The sequence below is a fragment of the Dasypus novemcinctus genome, chromosome 19 (genome assembly GCF_030445035.2).
Source record: "Dasypus novemcinctus isolate mDasNov1 chromosome 19, mDasNov1.1.hap2, whole genome shotgun sequence".
Lineage (NCBI taxonomy): Eukaryota > Metazoa > Chordata > Mammalia > Cingulata > Dasypodidae > Dasypus > Dasypus novemcinctus.
This window is the reverse complement of record NC_080691.1, coordinates 71,231,804-71,251,049: the sequence shown is the minus strand read 5'-3', so window position 1 is coordinate 71,251,049 and position 19,246 is coordinate 71,231,804. Positions and strand designations below refer to the sequence as shown.

At 40.4% G+C, this 19,246-nt stretch overlaps 1 protein-coding gene across 2 annotated transcripts in view; it reads left to right on the top strand.

Annotated features, from left to right (window-relative positions):
• Positions 1-6,363: 6,363 nt before the first annotated feature.
• Positions 6,364-19,246, top strand: part of EVI5L (ecotropic viral integration site 5 like) — a 51,047-nt gene continuing 38,164 nt past the window's right edge. Inside the window, exon 1 of one of the 2 annotated variants that reach the window (XM_058281905.2) lies at positions 6,364-7,001. The gene's annotated coding sequence lies outside the window, so the exon portion shown is untranslated. The remainder of the gene's footprint in view (positions 7,002-19,246) is intronic. The other variant, XM_058281906.2, reaches the window with a different exon arrangement.

Sequence of the window (19,246 nt, the reverse complement as noted above, 5' to 3'; positions counted from 1 at the left end):
CTAATTCTACACTGAACATATTGAGGACTGTCATGCTGCTTTCTTTAAGTAGCTGCACCATTTTATAGTCTCGCCAGCAATGCACAAGGGTTCCAATTTCTCCACATCCACTTTTTAGCAATAGCCATCCTTATGGGTGTGAAGTGGCATCTCATTGTGAAATTGATTTGCACTTCCCTAATGGCTAATGACAATGAGCAAATTTTCATTTGTTTATTGGCCATTGTAGATCCTTTTTGGAAAATGGGATCAAGTTTTCAAGTTCTTTGTTCAATTTTTAACTGGATTTTTTTCTCTTTAATCTTGGTTGTGAGTTCTTTATATATTCGATATATTCTTTATCACATACATGATTTCCTACCATTTCCTCCCATTCTGTAGATTGTCTTTTCACTTTCTTGATTTTGTCCCTCAGAGCACAAAGATTTTCATTTTAATGAAGCTAACGTATCTATTGTTCCTTTTTTTGCTCACACTTTTGATGTAAAACCTAAGAAATCATTGCCAAACACAAGTTCATGAAGATTTGCATAGTTTTAGCTCTTATATTTATGGTCTTGATACATTTTGAGACCATTTTTACTAGGTGTTTTGATAGGGGACCAACTTCATTCTTTTGCATGTGGATATCCAGATTTCCCAACACCATTTGTTGAAAAGAATATACTTTCACTTCCTGGAATACAGCAATCTAGAAAGACATGGGACTTTCTTCTCTCACACAAAAATAGCTAGAGGACAGGCTGAAATAGCCTGGAAAAAAAATTCTTCTAGGGTTTAGGACACCAGGAGACATCTGAACGCCACCCAGAAGAGAAAGGAACAAAGGAAAAGAATTATGACAGCAAAACTATAAGTTAAACCCAACAGCTGCTACTGCGGGCAGCCTCCCCCACACTAAAGACACTTGAATTTTCAGGCCTCTGGACTGGCTACAGACAAAGGGGACCCCAGGGATCCAGCACCCCAGGAAAGGGCAGAGAGAGGAACCCAGCCTAAGGCTGACTCCGCTTCTGACCCACAGATCTGGTCTGCTGTGTCCCAGGAGCCCTTCCAGGTTGGGTGAGGTCACGCCATTGTTTGCCTTGGGAGCCAGCAAGGAGCTAAAGAGATCAGACCCTCTCCAACCTCCCTCTATGCTAACCAGGACTGATTGCTGAGAATGCAGAAAGAATTATTCCTATGGGGAAAAGGCTGCCAGCAAAAGCTGGAGTACTATCTCTTATAAAGTTTGAATTATAAGACTCTCAGGCTCCAGGCAGGAACCTTTATCACATTGATCTGGTTGGTGTTGCAGTAAACATACTAACAGGCATTGAACTTAGAGGACTGTCGAAGAGTACCATCTGCTGACTAACCAAGGAAGGGCATGTGAGAAAATTAAAAGTATATAAATGAGAGGCTTTTTCATTTCCTTTATAACCTTCCTCCCCAACACCCTAGGAAGCAGATCTGCAACCCATTACTGGATCCAGAGTCCAGTTTTGAGCAACTAATAGGGAGAATCCTAATGACCTGGGTTGAAAAAAGAATCAAAGAGCAGCAGTAAACTGTGATTTACTGCCACTAAATCCCTATGAAAGAGACAGATTTGAGCCTCTGAGTAAACTACCATCCTAATCAGATGCCTATGCATGAGCAAAAATAATGAGCCACACCAAGAAAATAGAAGACATGGCCCAAGAAAAGGAATATATCAAAGCCCCAGAAGAGATGCAGGATTTGATATAACTAATTAATGAGATGCACACAAATTCCCAAAATTAAATGAATGAGTTGAAAGACAATATGACTAAAGAGATAAGTTACATTAAGAAGATATTGAGCAAGCATAAAGAAGAATTTGAAATACTGAATAGAAAAGTAACAGAGCTCATGGGAATGAAAGACACAATAGTTGAAATCAAAAACACATTAGAGAGGGAAGCAGGCTTGGCCCAGTGGATAGGGTGTCTGCCTACCACATGGGAGGTCTGCGGTTCAAACCCCGGGTCTCCTTGACCCATGTGGAGCTGGCCCATGCACAGTGCTGATGCGTGCAAGGAGTGCCATGCCACCCAGAGGTGTCCCCTGCGTAAGGAAGCCCCACGCACAAGGAGTGCACCCCATAATGAGAACCTCCCAGCACGAAAAAAAGTGCAGCCTGCCCAAGAATGGCACCGCACACATGGAGAGCTGACACAACAAGATGACACAACAAAAAGAAATACAGATTCCTGGTGCCACTGATAAGGATGGAAGTGGTCACAAAGGAACACACAGTGAATGGACACAGATAACAGACAACTGGGGGGGAGGGAAGGAGGGGAGAAGGGGAGAGAAATAAATTTTTAAAAATTGTTTTTAAAAAAAAAAACACATTAGAGGGAGTGGATGTGGCTCAAAAGGTTGGATCCCACCTCCTATGTGGGAGGTATTGGGCTTGATTCCCAGTACCTCTTGAAAGAACAAAAATAAACAAGAAGCAAAACAAATGAGAAAACCAACTCAGGGAAGCTGATGTGGCTCAGTGGTTGAGTGCCAATTTCCCACATACAAGATCCCAGGTTCAATCCCCAGCTCCAGTACCTAAAACAAACAAAAAAACACATTAAATATGGATGAACCTGGAGGACATTATGTTGAGCAAAGTGAGCCAGACACAAAAGGACAAATACTGTATGATTGCATTACTATGAACCAAATATATTTTGTAACATATTGTATGATTTTTTAAAATGTCATATGTATCTGGTACATTTAATTGAGAAATGTATGTTTTCATTCAACTGTGTTTTCTTTTTAATTTTAATTGTTTATATTTTTGATTATTAAATGTACAAAATAAAGTTTAAACCCCCCCTCAAAAAAAAAACACATTAGAGGGGAGCAGATGTGGATCAAGTGGCTGAGCACTTGCTTCCCACGTGGGAGGTCCCAGGTTTGGTTCCTGGTGCCTCCTAAAACAAAAGAAAACAAAACAAACAACAAGCAAAACAAACCAAAAAAACAACTCAGGGGAGTCAATGTGGCTCAGTGCTTGAGCACTGGCTTCCCAGGTCAATCTCCAGGCCCCTGTACCAACAGACTTGAAATGATAAAAGAAAGAAAAAGTGATACCAAAGATAGAACAGCTGAAATTGAAGGTGAAAAAAACACAGAGAGAAAAGAATGGAAAAAATTGAGCAGAGGCTCAGGGAGTTGTATGACAACACAAAACACAACAACATATGTGCCATGGGAGTTCGAGAAGGAGAATAGAAGAGAAAAGGGGCAGAAAGAGTATTTGAGGAAATAATAGGTGAAAATTTCCCAACTCTCATGAAAGAAATGAACATACATGTCCAAGAAGTGCACCATCACCCAATTAGAATAAATGCAAGTAAACCTACTCCAAGACATATTCCTCAGAAAGTCAAACATCAAAGATAAAGAGAAAATTCTGAGAGCAGCAAGGGAGAAGCAAACTACATACAAGGGACACCCAGTAAGACTTAGTGCAGTTTTCTCATCAAAAAACCATGGAGGTGAGAACTGGATGTAGCTCAAGCAGTTAGGTACCTGCCTACCACCTGGGAGATCCTGGTTTCGGTTCTCAGTCCCTCCTAAAGAAAATGATCAAGACAGTGAGCTGACATGATGGGCTGGTGCAGTGAACTGATGCAACAAGATGACACAATGAAGAGACACAAGGAGAAAAACACAATGAGAGACTCAAGTGGGAAGCAGAGGTGGCTCAAGTGATTAGGTGCCTCCCTTCCAGATGGGAGGTCCTGGGTTCAGTTTTTGATGCCTCCTAAAAGAAGATGAGCACACAGTGAACAGACATAGAGAGCAGACTGCAACGTACTTTTGTGTCTGGCTTGCTTCACTCAACATAATGTCCTCCAGGTTCATCCATGTTGTCATATGCTTTACAACTTCATTTCTTCTTACAGCTGCATAATATTCAATTGTGCATCTACACCGCAGTTTGTTTATCCATTCATCGCTTGGTGGACACCTGGGTTGTTTCCAACTTTTGGCAATCGTGAATAATGCCGCTCTGAACATCAGTGTGCAGATGTCTGTTTGTGTCACTGCTCTCAGTTCTTCTGGGTATATACCCAATAGGGGTATTGTCAGGTCATGTGGAAAATCTATATTCAACTTCTTTAGAGACTGCCAAACAGACCTCCACAGTGACTATATCATTCTGCATTCCTACCAACAGTGAATAAGTGTCCCTATTTCTCCACATCCTCTCCAACACCTGTAGTTCTCTGACTTTTTAATAGTGGCCATTCTGATAGGTGTGAAATGATATCCCCTTATAGTTTTAATTTGCATTTCCATAATCATTAGTGATGTTGAACATTTTTTCATGTGTTTTTTGCCATTTGTATTTCTTGTTTCGACAAATGTCTGTTCAAGTCTTTTGCCCATTTTTTAATTGGGTTGTTTGTCTTCTTATTGTTGAATTGTAACTTCTCATTATATATGATGGATATTACACCTTCATCAGACATATGATTTCCAAGTATTTTTTCCCATTGAGTCAGCAGCACTTTCACCCTTTTGAGAAAGTCCTGTGAGGTGCAAAACTGTTTAATTTTGAGGCGGTCCCATTTATCTTTTTTTTTTTCTTTTGCTCTGCATGCTTTGGATGAAAGGTCCAAGAAACCACCACAAGATCTTTAAGATGTTTCCCTACATTTTCTTATAGTTTTATAGTCCTGGCTTTTATATTTAGGTCTTTGATCCATTTTGAGTTGATTCTTGTATAGGGAGTGAGATAAGAGTCCTCTTTCATTCTTTTGATTATAGATATCCAGTTCTCCCAGCATCATTTGTTGAAGAGACTGTTTTGTCCTGTTAACATGGACTTCGCAGGTTTGTAAAAAACCAGTTGACTTTGGAGGTGAGGGTTTATTTCTGGACTCTCAATTCTATTCCCCTGATCAATGTGTCTATCTTTATGCCAGTACCATGCTGTTTTGACAACTGTAGCTTTGAAATATTTTCCAAGGTCAGGCAGTGAAATTCCTCCCATGTCTCTCTTCATTTTTAGAATGCTTTTTAGCTATTTAGGTGTGCTTTCCCTTCCAAACAAATGTAGTTACTTTTTCTGTTTCTGTAAAGTAGGCTTTTGGAATTTGATTGGTATTGCATTGAATCTATAAATCAGTTTGGGTAGGATTGACAATATTTAGGCTTCCAATCCATGAACACAAAATGTCTTTCCATTTGTTTAAGTCTTCATTGATTTCATTTAGCATTATTTTGTAGTTTTCTGCAGATAGGTCCTATACTTCATTCGTTAAATTGATTCCTAGGTATTTGATTTTTTTTGTAAATGAATTTCCCCCCTTGATTTCCTGTTCAGATTGTTCATACTGGTGTACAAAAACATTACTGATTTTTGCATGTTGATCTTGTATTCTGCCACTTCGCTGAGCTCATTTATTAGGTCAAGTAGCTTTGTTGTGTACATTTCAGAATTTTCTAAATATAGGATCATGGTCATCTGCAAACAGTGAGAGTTTTTACTTTCTCTTTTCTTATTGGATGCCTTTTTTTCCCCCTTGTCTAACTGCTCTAGCTAGAACCTCTAGTACAATGTTGAATAACAATGGGCATTACTGTCTTGTTCCCAGTCTCCTAGGGAACGCTTCAACCTTTCCCCATTGAGTACAATATTGGCTCTGGGGTTTTCATATATGCCTTTTATCACATTGAGGAATTTTCCTTCTATTCCTATCTTTTGAAATGTTTTTTTATCAAGAGAAGATACTGGATTTTGTCAAATGCCTTTTCTGCATTGATTGAGATGATCATGTGGGTTTTTTTCCTTCAATTTGTTAATGTGGTGTATTACATTGATTGATTACTCCTTGCACACCAGGAATAATCCCACTTGGTCATGATGTATAAGTCTTTTAATAGGCTTTGGATTCAATTTATAAGTATTTTGTTGAGAATTTTTCCATCTATGTTCATTAGAGAGATTAGTTTGTGATTTTCTTTTCTGGTAATATCTTTGTCTGGCTTTGGTATTAGGGTGATGTTGGCTTCATAAAATGTGTTGGGTAGTTTTCCCTTCTCTTCACTTTTTTGGAAGGATTGAATTAAACAGGATTGGTGTTAATTCTTTTTGAAATGTTTAGTAGAATTCACTTGTGAAGCCATCTAGTCCTGGACTTTTCTTTGTTGGAAGATTTTTTTATGATGGATTCAATCTCTTTAAATGCAATTGGTTTGTTAAGTTCTTTTGTTTCTTGTAGCATCAGCGCAGATTGTGCATTTCTAGGAATTTGGCCATTTCATCTAGGTTGTTTGGTTTGTTGGCATAAAGTTTCTCATGATATCCTCTTGTGATTCTTTTTATTTCTGTGGGGTCAATAGTAACTCCCCCCCCCCCTTTCATTTCTGACTGTATTTATTTGCATCTTCTCTTTTCTTTTTCTTTGTTTGCCAATTGTATTATCTTCTCAAAGAACCACCTTTTTGTTGATTTTCTCTAATGTTTCTTTGTTCTCAATTTTCATTTATTTGTACTCTAATATTTATTCTGCTTGCCTTGGGATTAGTTTGCTATGCTTTTCCTAGTTTTCTAGCTGCTCAATTAGATCTTTGAGTTTAGCTTTTCTTTTCTAATACAGGTGTTTAGGGCTATAAATTTCTCTTTCAAGGCTGCCTTCACTGTATCCCATAGTTTTGGACTTTTTTTTTTAGTTATCCCCACCCCCTTGTGGCTTGCTCGCTGTCAGCTTTCTGTGTCCATTCGCTGTGCATTCTTCTGTGTCTGCTTGTCTCCTTTTGCTGCGTCATCTTGCTGCGCTGGCTCTCCGTGGGCGCAGGCCATCAAGATCTCCATGGGCGCGGACCATCAGCTCTCCACGGGTGCAGGCCGTCAGCTCTCCGCAGGTGAGGAGGGCCAGCCTGCCTTCACAAGGAGGCCGTGGGACACAAACCCAGGGCCTCCCATATGGTAGACGGGAGCCCAATCGATTGAGCCACAGCCACTTCCCTCCATAAGTTTGGTAAGTCGTGTTCTCATTTTCATTTGCCTCAGTATATTTACTGATTTCACTTGCAATTTCTTCTTTGACCCACTGATTATTTAGGAGTGGTTGTTTACCCTCCACATGTTTGGGAATTTATCTCTTTCCTATCTATTATTGATTTTCAGTTTCATTCCATTATGATGTGAGAAGGTGCTTTCTACAGTTTCAATCTTTTTATACTTATTGAGAGCTGCATTGTGCCCTAACACGTGGTCTATCCTGTAGAAAGTTTTATGGGCACTTGAGAAGAATGTATAACCTGTTGACTTTGGATGCAATGTTCTGTTTATGTCTGTTAGTTCTAACTCATTTCTCACATTGTTCAAGTTCTGTTTCCTTGTTTATCTTCTGTCTAGTTGTTCTATCTAATGATGTGAGTGGTGTGTTAAAGTCTCCATTATTATAGAGCTGTCTATATTTCCCTTCAGTTTTGTCAGAGTTTGTCTCATATATTTTGGGGCACCCTGGTTAGGTGCATAGATACTTATGACTGTTATATCTTCCTGGTGGATTGTCCCTTTTATTAATATATAATATTAATATCTTCTGTATCTCATAACTATTTTGCATTTAAATTCTGTTTTGTCCAATGTTAGTATAGCTACCCCTGTTCTTTTTCGGTTAATATTTGCGTGAAATGTCTTTTTCCAGCCTTTTACTTTCAGCTGGTTTGTATCCCTGGGTCTAAGGTGAGTCTGTTGTAAGCAGTATATGGATGGCTCATGTTTTTTTATCCATTCTGTCAGTCTATATATTTTGAATGAGGAGTTTAATCCATTCACACTCAATGATAATACTGTAAATGCATTGTTTATTTCCACCATTTTATTCTTTGGTTTTCATGTCATATCATATCATAATTTCGTCTGTCTTTTTATTCTTTTGGTTATCCTTTCTGTTCTTCTTTCTTCTATACTCTCTCCAAGCCTCTTTCTCCTGTCTTTTTCTTTTTTTTTTTTTTTTAAAGATTTATTTATTTATTTAATTCCCCTCCCCTCCCCTGGTTGTCTGTTTTCTGTGTCTTTTTGCTGCGTCTTGTTTTCTTTTGTCCGCTTCTGTTGTCGTCAGCGGCACGGGAAGTGTGGGCGGCACCATTCCTCGGCAGGCTGCTCCCTCCTTCGCGCTGGGCGGCTCTCCTTATGGGTGCACTCCTTGCGCGTGGGGCTCCCCTACGCGGGGGACACCCCTGTGTAGCAGGGCACTCCTTGCGCGCATCAGCACTGCGCATGGGCCAGCTCCACACGGGTCAAGGAGGCCCGGGGCTTGAACCGCGGACCTCCCATGTGGTAGACGGACGCCCTAACCACTGAGCCAAAGTCCGTTTCCCTCTCCTGTCTTTTTCTTTCAGGCTCTACGGCTTCCTTTAATATTTCCTGCAAAGGTGGTTTCTTTTTTTTTACAAACTCAGATTCTGCTTGTTTGTGAATGTTATATACTCACTGGCATACTAAGGACTGTGGAATTTTTTCTATTTGGAGTAATTAAATAGTTCTAAAGTTTTTTGTGATGATATATGCATCAACATTGCAATTATACCAAAAGTCATTGATTTTACACTTTAGATAGAATGTATGGTATGTGAATATATCTCAATAAAACTGCTTAATAAATAAATAAATAAATGTGCAAAAATAGCCAGATACAACAGCTATGTACAGCAGGGGAAGCATAGAGAGATGGAGAAATGAAGAATTTTCTTGTTTGTCTGTTTTTTGCTCATTATTATTGAAATAACGAAAATGCCTCAATAATGATTGATGTCATGAGTGCACAGCTAACTGATTATACCAAATACCATTGCTTGTATACTTTGGATGAATTTTATGCTTTATTAATATATACAGTAATACCTTGGTACTCAACTGCTTTGAAACTCATTGAATTTGGACTCGATGCATTTTGACGTGAAAATTTTGTCCCGGTATTTGTCGTTTGTTTGGTACTCTACATGCAAGCTAGGACTTGTCAGTGTTGATTACCTTGTGACTTGCTACCCTTTCCAGCCAGCACAAAAGGTCACCCTTTAGTCACATGGTAGCTCTTGCATTGTGCACATCCCATCGCAGACTTGTCTCAACTTCTGTGGTCATTTTGTGTATTTTTGCAGGTTTTTTCCTCATTATGGGTCCTAAGAAAATGAGCAATGGTAGTGCAGAGCAGGAAAGAAAATTACTTTGCACCACCACTGAGCAAAAAAATAATAATAATAGGTAAATATGAGAGTGATATTCATATTACTGATCTTGCTAGGGGTTACAGTATGCCTAGAACGGTCTCTACCATCATTAAGAATAAAAAGTGTTGTGAAAGGAGTTAAAACAGTAACAAAGCAGTGTTCCCCTCAGGAAGTTGAAAAGATGTTATTAATTTGGGTAAATGAGAAGCAGTTATCAAGCAGCAGTCAGAAGCCATGATATTTGTGTCAGAAGCCATGATATATGACAAAATGAAAGTGTTGTATGCCAATCTTTTGAAAAATAAACCAGAAACGAGTGATAAGAGTGTTGACATTTTTAAGGCCACCCAGTTTGATCATTTTATGAAGAAAATTGGCATCCACAGTGTTGTGAGGCATGGCAAGGCAGCAAGGGTTAATAAAAAGGCTGCTTAGGGAAGCGGGCATGACTCAACTGATAGAGCTTCCGCCTACCATATGGGAAGACCTGGGCTCAATCCTGGGGTGTCCTGGTGAAAAAGAAGAAGAGAAAGCATGCCCGCGTGGAAAGCCAGTGCCTGCACAGGTGCCCGCGTGGTGAGCCAGTGCCTCACACTAGTGAGTCACACAGCAAGATGATGACACGTCAAAAGAGAGACAAGGAGAGAGGGAAGTGGACTTGGCCCAGTGGATAGGGCATCCGTCTACCACATGGGAGGTCCACGGTTCAAACCCCCGGCCTGCTTGACCCGGGTGGAGCTGGCCCATGCACAGCACTGATGCATGCAAGGAGTGCCGTGCCATGCAGGGGTGTCCCCACGTAGGCAAGCCCCACGCGCAAGGAGTGCACCCCATAAGGAGAGCTGCCCAGCGCGAAAGAAATTTCAGCCTGCCCGGGAATGGTGCTGCACACACGGAGAGTGGACACAAGATGACACAACAAAAAGAAACATGGATTCCTGTGCTGCTGACAACAGCAGAAGTGGACAAAAAGAACACACAGCAAATGGAAACAGAGAACAGACAACTGGGGTGGGAGTGGGGGAAGGGGAGAGAAATAAAGTAAATCTTTAAAAAAAAGAGAGAAAGAAACAAGGAGAGAGTCAAGGTGAAGCACAGCAGAAACCAAGAACTGAGGTGGCACGTTGATAGGGAAACTGTCTCCCCATTAGAGAGCTCCAGGATCAAATCCCAGTGAATCCTAGAGGAGAGAAAATGAGAAGACAAAACAGACAGCAAAAACAGCAGAGCAGGAGGCGGCGAAGGGGGAAATAAATAAATAAATAAGTCTTTTTTTTTTTTTAAAGCCTGCTGATTTCAACACTATGTAGAGGCTGAGGGTTTTATTCCCCACCAAGTTTTTAACTGTGATGAGACCAGAATTATTTGGGAAAAAATGCCAAGTAGAACCTACATCACAAAAGAGGAGAAGGTGTTACCAGCCAGAACTCGTGGCCAGAAGCTGTGAATCAGAGAGACTGTGAAGAGTTTGAGGATGACCCCAAGCCCGCAGGTGCAGAGCGTGCAGTTGTGCAGGATATTGTACCTTTGGGCCAGTCCATGGGTGTGGAGGTTGATGCTGCTCAAGTTGAGGGGTTAGTGGAGGAACATCATGAAGAGCTCAGCACTGAGGAGCTGCAGGAACTACGGAAGGAGCAGCAACAAGAGGTGGCTGAAGAGATTTCTTCAGGTGGGGGGGAGATAAGGGAGGATGTCCGCAGCTCCTTGATAAATGGGCAGAAGTTCAAAACTTTGTGGGAAAGTACCATCCGGACAAAGCTCTGACAAGTAGAAATGTGAATTTATTGAATGACCAAACGATTTCACACTTTTGAGGAATTCTGAAAAGAAGACAGAAGCAGTCCTATTGGATAAGCTGTTAGTGAAGGTGACAAAGAGTGTGTCAGAGCCTGTGGTGCAAGTTGAAAAAAGGCAGAAAAGAGAAATCACCTGCAGTGCAAGTGCCTGATGTTCAATTGGAGGGAGCTCGCCTTCCAAGCAACACATCATGTGACCTCTCCTCCTCGCCACTCTCCTCCCACCATCCCATTAGGCCATGGACTCTTCTCAACACAGGTAAAGTGAAGTTTTTATTTATTTAATCTAAGTATTTATTAATTTTTAGGTTTATTTCACATGTAATATAAACAATCCTATCTTTTTACATATTGCCTTTAAAATTGTGCATTGTCTTTGGTTTGGGAAAGCATTAAATTTATTTACATTATTCCTTATGGGAAAAATTTATTCAGTACTCATTTTTGGTACTCGCCATGCCTCCTGGAACCAATTAATGATGAGTACCAAGGTACCACTGTATTGATAAAATTGATTTGTTAAAAAAAAATGATGAAATTTTCTCCATTGCATATACTTGGCACTGTTGTTAAAAATGATAGATGGGGAAGTGGATGTGGCTCCCATCTACCATATAGGAGGCCCAGGGTTCAATTCCCAGGGCCTCCTGGTGAAGGCAAGCTGGTCCATGCAGCGAGCTGGCCCACGCGGAGTGCTGGCTTGCACAGCGTGCTGGCTTGCACAGAGTACTGTCCCCCGCAGGAGTGCTGCCCTGCGCAGGAGTGCTGGCCCATGCAGGGAGCTGGTGCAGCAAGGTAACACAACAATAAGAGACACAGAGGAGAGAGAATAAGAGATGCAGCAGATCAGGGAGCTGAGGTGGTGCAAGAGAATGAGCACCTCTCTCCCACTCCAGAAGGTCCCAGGATTGGTTTCCAGAGCTGCCTAATGAGAATGCAAGCAAACACAGAAGAACACACAGTGAATGGACACAGAGAACAGACAATGGAGGAGATAAAATAAATAAATAAATAAATTTTTTTTTTTAAGAATAGATGTATGGGTTTATTTCTGAACTTTCAGTTCTCTTCCATTGGTCTAGATGTCTGCCCTTATGCTGTTTTGATTACTGTAGCTTTATAGTCAGTTTTGAAATTTGTAAGTGTAAGTCCTCCAACTTTGTTCTTTTCCAAAATTGTTTTAGCTGTTCAAAGACCCTTGCAATTCCACATAAACATGAGGATTGGATTTTCCATTCCTGAAAAAAAAATACTGCTGCAGTTTTTATAGGGACTGGGTTGACTTTGTAGACCACTGTGTTTAGTATTGACATCTTAACAATATAAATCTTCCAATCCCCATACACAGAATATCTTGCCATATATTTAGGTCTTCCTTCATCACTTTTGGCAGTGTTTTGTAGTTTTCAGTGTAAAAGTCTTTGGCATCCTTGGTTAAATTTATTCCTAGATATCTCATTCTTTCATATGCTTTTGGATTTGGAATATTTTATTGTGTTTTCATATTATTCATTGCTAGTGTATGAAACACAGATGAATGTTGGTTAATCTGGGCTGCAACTTTGCTGAATTTCTTTATTATCTCTAGTACCTTTGTTGTGGTTTCCTTTGGATTTTCTACAGATAGTATCATTTCACTTCAAGTATAGATAGTATTACTCTCCCTTTCCATTTTGGATATATTTTATTTCTTTTTCTTGTCTAGTTGCTGTGTCTAGAACTTCTATTACCATATTGAATAACAGTGGTGAAAGCAAGCATCCTTTACTTGGACCTGATCTTAAGGGGAAAGCTGTCAATCTTTCACCATTAAATATGATGTTAGTTGTATATTTTTCAAAAATGTCTTTAATCATGTTGAGGAATTTCTATTCTGATCCTAGTTTTCTGAGTGATTTAATCATGAAAAGGTGGTGAATTTTGTCAAATTCTTCCTCTACATCTATTGAGATGATCATGTGTGTTTTTTCCCGTGATCTATTTAGGTCATGTATTACTTTGATTGATTTTCAGTGTTGAAATACCTTTGCAATCCTGGGATGCATTCCACTTGTTCATGGTGTATAATTAATATTTTTTTAATTAGAGAAGTTATAGTTTTACAGAAAAATCATGCAGAAAATACAGTTCTATATACTTCCCTATTATTAACACCTTGCATTAACATAGTATCTTTGTTACAGTTGATAAAATATTATTTTAATTATAAACTATAGTCCATAGTTTACATTAGTGTTCACAGTTTGTGTTGTACAGTCCTAAGGGTTTTAAATAAATTCTTACTCTCTCTATATATATATATCCTAAAATTTCCCCCTTTAGCCATATTCACATAAAGAATTCAGTGCTGTTATGTTCACAAATGTTGTGCTACCATCACAACCATCCATTACTAAAGCTCTTTTATCACCCCAAATAGAATTCTGTACCAATTAAGCATTAATTCCCCATTCCATACTCCTACCCTGGTCCCTGTATTCTATATTGTATATATTGTATATATTGTATTCTAATTTCTTGCTCTATGAATTTGCTTGTTCTAATTATTTAATAGCAGTGAGATCATACAATATTTGTCCTTTTGTGTCTGGCTTATTCACTCAACATGATGCCTTCTAGCTTTATCCATGTTTTTGTTTGAATAAGAACTTCATTCCTTTTTACAGCTGAAAAATATTCCATTGTATGTATATGCCACAATTTTTTTATCCATTCATCAATTGATAGACAGTTGGGTTGCTTCTATTTTTTGGCAATTGTGAATAATGCTGCTATAAACATAAGTAGGCAAATATCTGTACAGTTCCCTCTTTTCAGTTCTTTGGGATACATACTTAGAAGTGAGATTGCTGGTTTAATATTGCTGTGTTTAACTTTCTGAGGCACTGCCAAACTCTCTTCCACCATGACTGCATCATTTTATATTCCCCCCAACAATGAATGAGTATTCCTATTTCTCCACAACCTCTCCAACATTTGTTGTTTACCATTTTTTTAATAGTAGCTATTCTAGTAGGTGTGAAATGGTATCTCATTGTGGTTTTGATTTGCATTTCCCTAATGGTGAATGCAATGTTGAGCATCTTTTCATGTACTCTTAGGCTAATTACATACCTTCTTTGAAGAAACGTCTATTCAAATCATTTGCCCATTTTTAAATTGGGTTGTTGGTCTTTTTATTGTTGAGTTGTAGAATTTCTTTATATATTCCGGATAGTTAACCATTATCAGATATGTAGTTTCTAAATATTTTCTACCATTCTGTGAGTTGATGTTTTATTTTCATGATGAAGTCTTTTGGTACACAAAAGTTTTTAATGTTGATGAGGTCTGTAGCAGTTTTATATGGCTCATGAATTCCAAAAATAGATACTGGATGTTTGTAAACTGGTCTGTACCTGGGCATGATTAAATTATGATTAGGGGTTTGATTGGGCCACATCAGTAGGGTGTTGAGTCACTGTCCCTTGGTGGGTGGGGATTCACAGATAAAAGACCTGACAAAGGACAGAATTGGAGTTTTGATGTTGGAGTTTTGATCCTGGAGCCCCAGGAAGTAAGCACACAGAGGAGCTTGTCTGTGAGGAAAAAGAAAAGGCCCTGGGAAAAGAAATAAGCCATTCATCTGAGAGTCTACAGCTGGCCTTGTGGAGATAACAGAGGACCTGAGCCCAGAGTTAAGAAAGCCCCAGGAAGAGAGGAACCCAGGAAGCCTGAACCCTGGCAGATGTTGACAGCCATCTTGCCCTAACATGTGGCAATAGACCTTGGTGAGGGAAGTAACTTATGCTTTATGGCCTGGTAACTGTAAGCTTCTACCCCAAATAAATACCCTTTATAAAACCAACCAGTTTCTGGTATTTTGCTTCAGGACCCCATTTATCTATTTCATTGTGATTTCCTCTCTAACTCATTGGTACCTTAAGAGTGTGCTGTTTAATTTCCACATATTTGTAATTTTCCTTTTTTCTACTGTTATTGCTGTCTTCATTTCATTGTAGTCAGATAATACACTATGCAAAATTTCATATTTTTAAAATGTATTGGTACTTGTCTTATGCCTTAAAATATAGTCTATGTTGGAAAATGTTCCATGTGCACTTAAGGAAATGTTAATCTGCTGTTGGATAAATATATACACACACACATAAATATATATATATATTAGATATATATATATATATTAGATCCAGTTGGCTTACAGTATTGTTCAAGTCTTCTCTTTCCTTGTCAGTCTTCTTTCTATACATTCTATCCAGTATTGAAAATGGTATATTGACATCTCCAACTACTATTGTGGAACTGTCTATTTCTACTTTCAATTCTGTTGATGTTTGCTTCATACATTTTGGGGCCCTATAGTTAGGTGCATATATGTTTATAATTATTACATCCTCTTGTTGAATTGCCTCTTTTATCAATATTGTCTTAGCTAAAGGCTGCCAATGCAAAATTACAGAAATGGGTTGGTTTTATAATGAGAATTTATTAGGACAAAAGCTTACAGTTATGAGACTGTGAAAATGTCCTAATCAAGCCATCATCAGATGATTGGCTTGGTTGGCTGCTAGCAGTCCTGGACTCCTGCCACCTGGCAAGGCAAAATGGTGGCTGGTCTCTGCCAAGGAATCTTTCTTCCCCTCAGGCTCACTTTCTCCCCGAGCTCAGCTGTGAGTGATCAGGCATGTAACTTATCTCTCCCATCTTCTTCAGGACTCATTGCTTCAGCTTCAGGCTTCTCCACTGACTCCAACCTCTGACCTCTCTCTCATCATCTTGGGGTTTCTCTTTCTGCACCTGCAGGCAATCCTGGAGTACTCTCTCACATTGTGGGGTAAAATGGCAGCTTTTCCTCTCTCCTCTCCTCCACTTATACAGGACTCCAGTAAAGGATTAAGACCAACCCTGGGTCCTTTAATCTAATCAAAGGCCCTTAACTGAAGCAAGCTAATCAAAAGTGATATAATCAAAGTTCCTTTAACTAAATCTAATCAAAAGGCCCCAGACGCAAGACTTACATGCACAAGAATGGCTTAGCTTAAGAACATAGGGAAGCAGACTTGACCCAGTGGTTAGGGCATCCGTCTACCACATGGGAGGTCTGCAGTTCAAACCCCGGGGTCTCCTTGACCCATGTGGAGCTGGCCCATGCCCAGTGCTGATGCATGCAAGGAGTGCCAGCCATGGGTGTCCCCGCATAGGGGACCCCCACGCTCATGGAGTGCACCCTGTAAGGAGAGCTGCCCAGTGTGAAAGAAAGTTCAGCCTGCCCAGGAATGGTGCCACACACACTGAGAGCTGACACAAGATGACGCAACAAAAAGAAACACAGATTCCCGTGCCGCTGACAACAAGAGAAGCGGACAAAGAAGAACACACGGCAAATAGACACAGAGAACAGACAACCGGCGGGGTGGGGGGAAGGGGAGAGAAATAAATAAAATAAATCTTTTTTAAAAAAAGAACATAATTTTCTGGGGTCCACAAAAGATTCAAACCAATACTAATATATAATGTCCTTATTTGTCCCTTTAACAGTTTTTAGGTCTATTTTGTCTAACATTAGTAAACACACCCCTACTCTCATTTGGTAAGTATTTGCATGGAAGTATTCACTTTCAACCTGTTTGTGTCTTTGATCTAAGATGAGTCTCTTGGGACTTTCAGGAAGATGGCATTGGAGTAGGTAGGCAGGGCTCAATTCTCTTACAAAAACAATGGAGGAAGGACAAAAAGCTGTCCAAGGGAGCTGCTGTAGGGATCTGCAGACAAGGAGAGTGCTGTGCACCATCCAGGAGGGTGAGGGATGGAGAGATGTAGAAGCTGAAATAAAAACCGGGAGCTACTATATGCCATTCCCTAGTAAGGGACCATGACATTATATTGGGCTTCAAATTTCGGGGAGTTCTGGATCACAGAGTGTTTCAACAATGGCAATGGAGATACTGGTATGGGATATCAATGACAGGTGATATATGGCTGACAGGGAGCTGTACAGAACATATGTCCAGGGTGCATGGTAATGTTTGGATATACTCATAGTGGCAACAATTAAAAACCACAGCAGGGGGGGTACTGGGTTCCTGGCCAGTGGTGCTCTGTCGTGGTCCCTAGGGGAGCAGCGACAGTCTCCCAGGTACAGCAGCGGGGACCGGGAGGGAGTGAGGGTTCAACAGTGAGCCCCTGATGCTAATGACTATGCTTGTGAGCTGATAAGCCTAAAATAAGAACAAGGCCTAGAGCAACATTGTGCCTGGGAATTTCCTCCTGTCAGCCTTCATGTTACTCAAATGTGGCCAGTCTCGAAGCCAAACTCAGCATGTAAATGCAATGCCTTCCCCCCAGCATGGGACATGACACCCGGGGATGAGCCTCCCCGGCAACGAGGGACCACTATCAACTACCAACTGATGATGCAACTGGAAAATGACCTTATACGGAAGGTTCAATGTGGATCAGCAGAATATCCATGTCTACATAAAATAACATGACTTTAAAATGCTGTTTGACCTAAAGTAAGGGGGAAATGGAAAGGAGAAATGAGTTTATATGGCTACGAGCTTCTAAAAAAGAGTCTGGAGGCTGGCAGAAGGATTGCCCTCGTGCACAACTGAGCAGAGTCAGAGAGACAGATAAAGCAGATACAACCCCCAGATATTGGTTCCTTTGAGGGCTAAAGAGACCCATGGGAGTTATGGTCATGGCCGATGGGGTTAACTACCAGGGCAGATGGCCCCTCTTTGGAAATGGTGTTTATGTGTGATGAATCTGGACTCAGATGGGATCTCCCTTCATAAGACTTTCATGCTAATGTGCTGGAGGTGCAGTTAATGTTGGGGTTTAAGATATATTTAGGGGATTTGAATCTCTGGACTGACAATGTGATAGCCAGGTCCTGAGCCTCAACAGACTCCAGCACCTACAATCTGATTTATTGGACTTACCACACTCAGCTAAGATGGAGTTGAAGAAGGACAACCACCACACCATGGAGCCTAGAGTGATTACAACTGAAAATGGGAGGATTGCATCCAGCATCCATGTGGAATCTGAGCCTCCTCTTGACATAGAGGTGCAATGGACACAACCAATCTAATGTCCACATAGAAGAGGTGGCATTGGATTGGGAAAAGTGGACATGGTGGACGATGGGTATGGGGAAAGGCAGGAAGAGATGAGAGGTGGAGGCGTCTTTGGGACATGGAGCTGCCCTGGATGGTGCTTCAGAGGTAATCACCGGACATTGTAAATCCTCACAGGGCCCACTGGATGGAATGGAGGAGAGTATGGGCCATGATGTGAACCATTGTCTATGAGGTGCAGAGGTGCCCAAAGATGTACTTACCAAATCCAATGGATGTGTCATGATGATGGGAACGAGTGTTGTTGGGGGGGGGGAGAAGGGGGGTGGGGGGGTGGGGTTGAATGGGACCTCACATATATATTTTTAATGTAATATTATTACAAAGTCAATTTAAAAAAAAACAACCGGGAGCTACTAACCTCCATAGCCGGAAATGGCACCCAATCCCCACCCTCAAGGCTAATAGCCTGAATAAAACCCATGGCTCACTGCAGCCAACTAAGAATTGAACAGATGTCTTCCTCCCTGGGAAGAGGGAGGGTACAGCAGAGGGCGGAGAGTGGTTTCTCTTCAGATAGTTTTGTCAGCAGAACCCACTTTGAATCTAGGCTCTGGCCAGACCAGAATCAAAGGCAACTGGAAGTTGAGACACCTCTGAGGAAAGATTTGTTGAAGACCACCATCTGCTGGCAGGCTGGAGAACTGCAAGAAGAAAAAAACGATTTTTGGAATCTCTTGTGTCCCAGATCCCTTCCATATGATCTGCACCCCATTAGTGGGTCCTTGGCCCTATTTTAATAATTTGAGCTGATCAATTTTAAAGACTTAGAATAAGTTAAACCAAAAATCAAAGAAGAGCCATGAAACAAAACCATTTGGCAAGAGAGAGAAATTGACCATCAGAGCAAATTCACCAACCTAAGATGAGTCTCTTGTAAACAGTATATCATTGGATCATACTTCTTTATCCATTCTGCCATTCTCAGCCTTTTGGCTGGAAAGTTTAATTCATTTATATATATGGTAATTATTGATAAGCCCACACTTAACTTCTGTCATTTTGTCATTTGTTTTTTGTATCATAACTTTTTTTAAAGATTTATTTATTTTATTTCTCTCCCCTTCTCCCCCTCCCCAGTTGTCTTTTCTCTGTGTCTATTTGCTG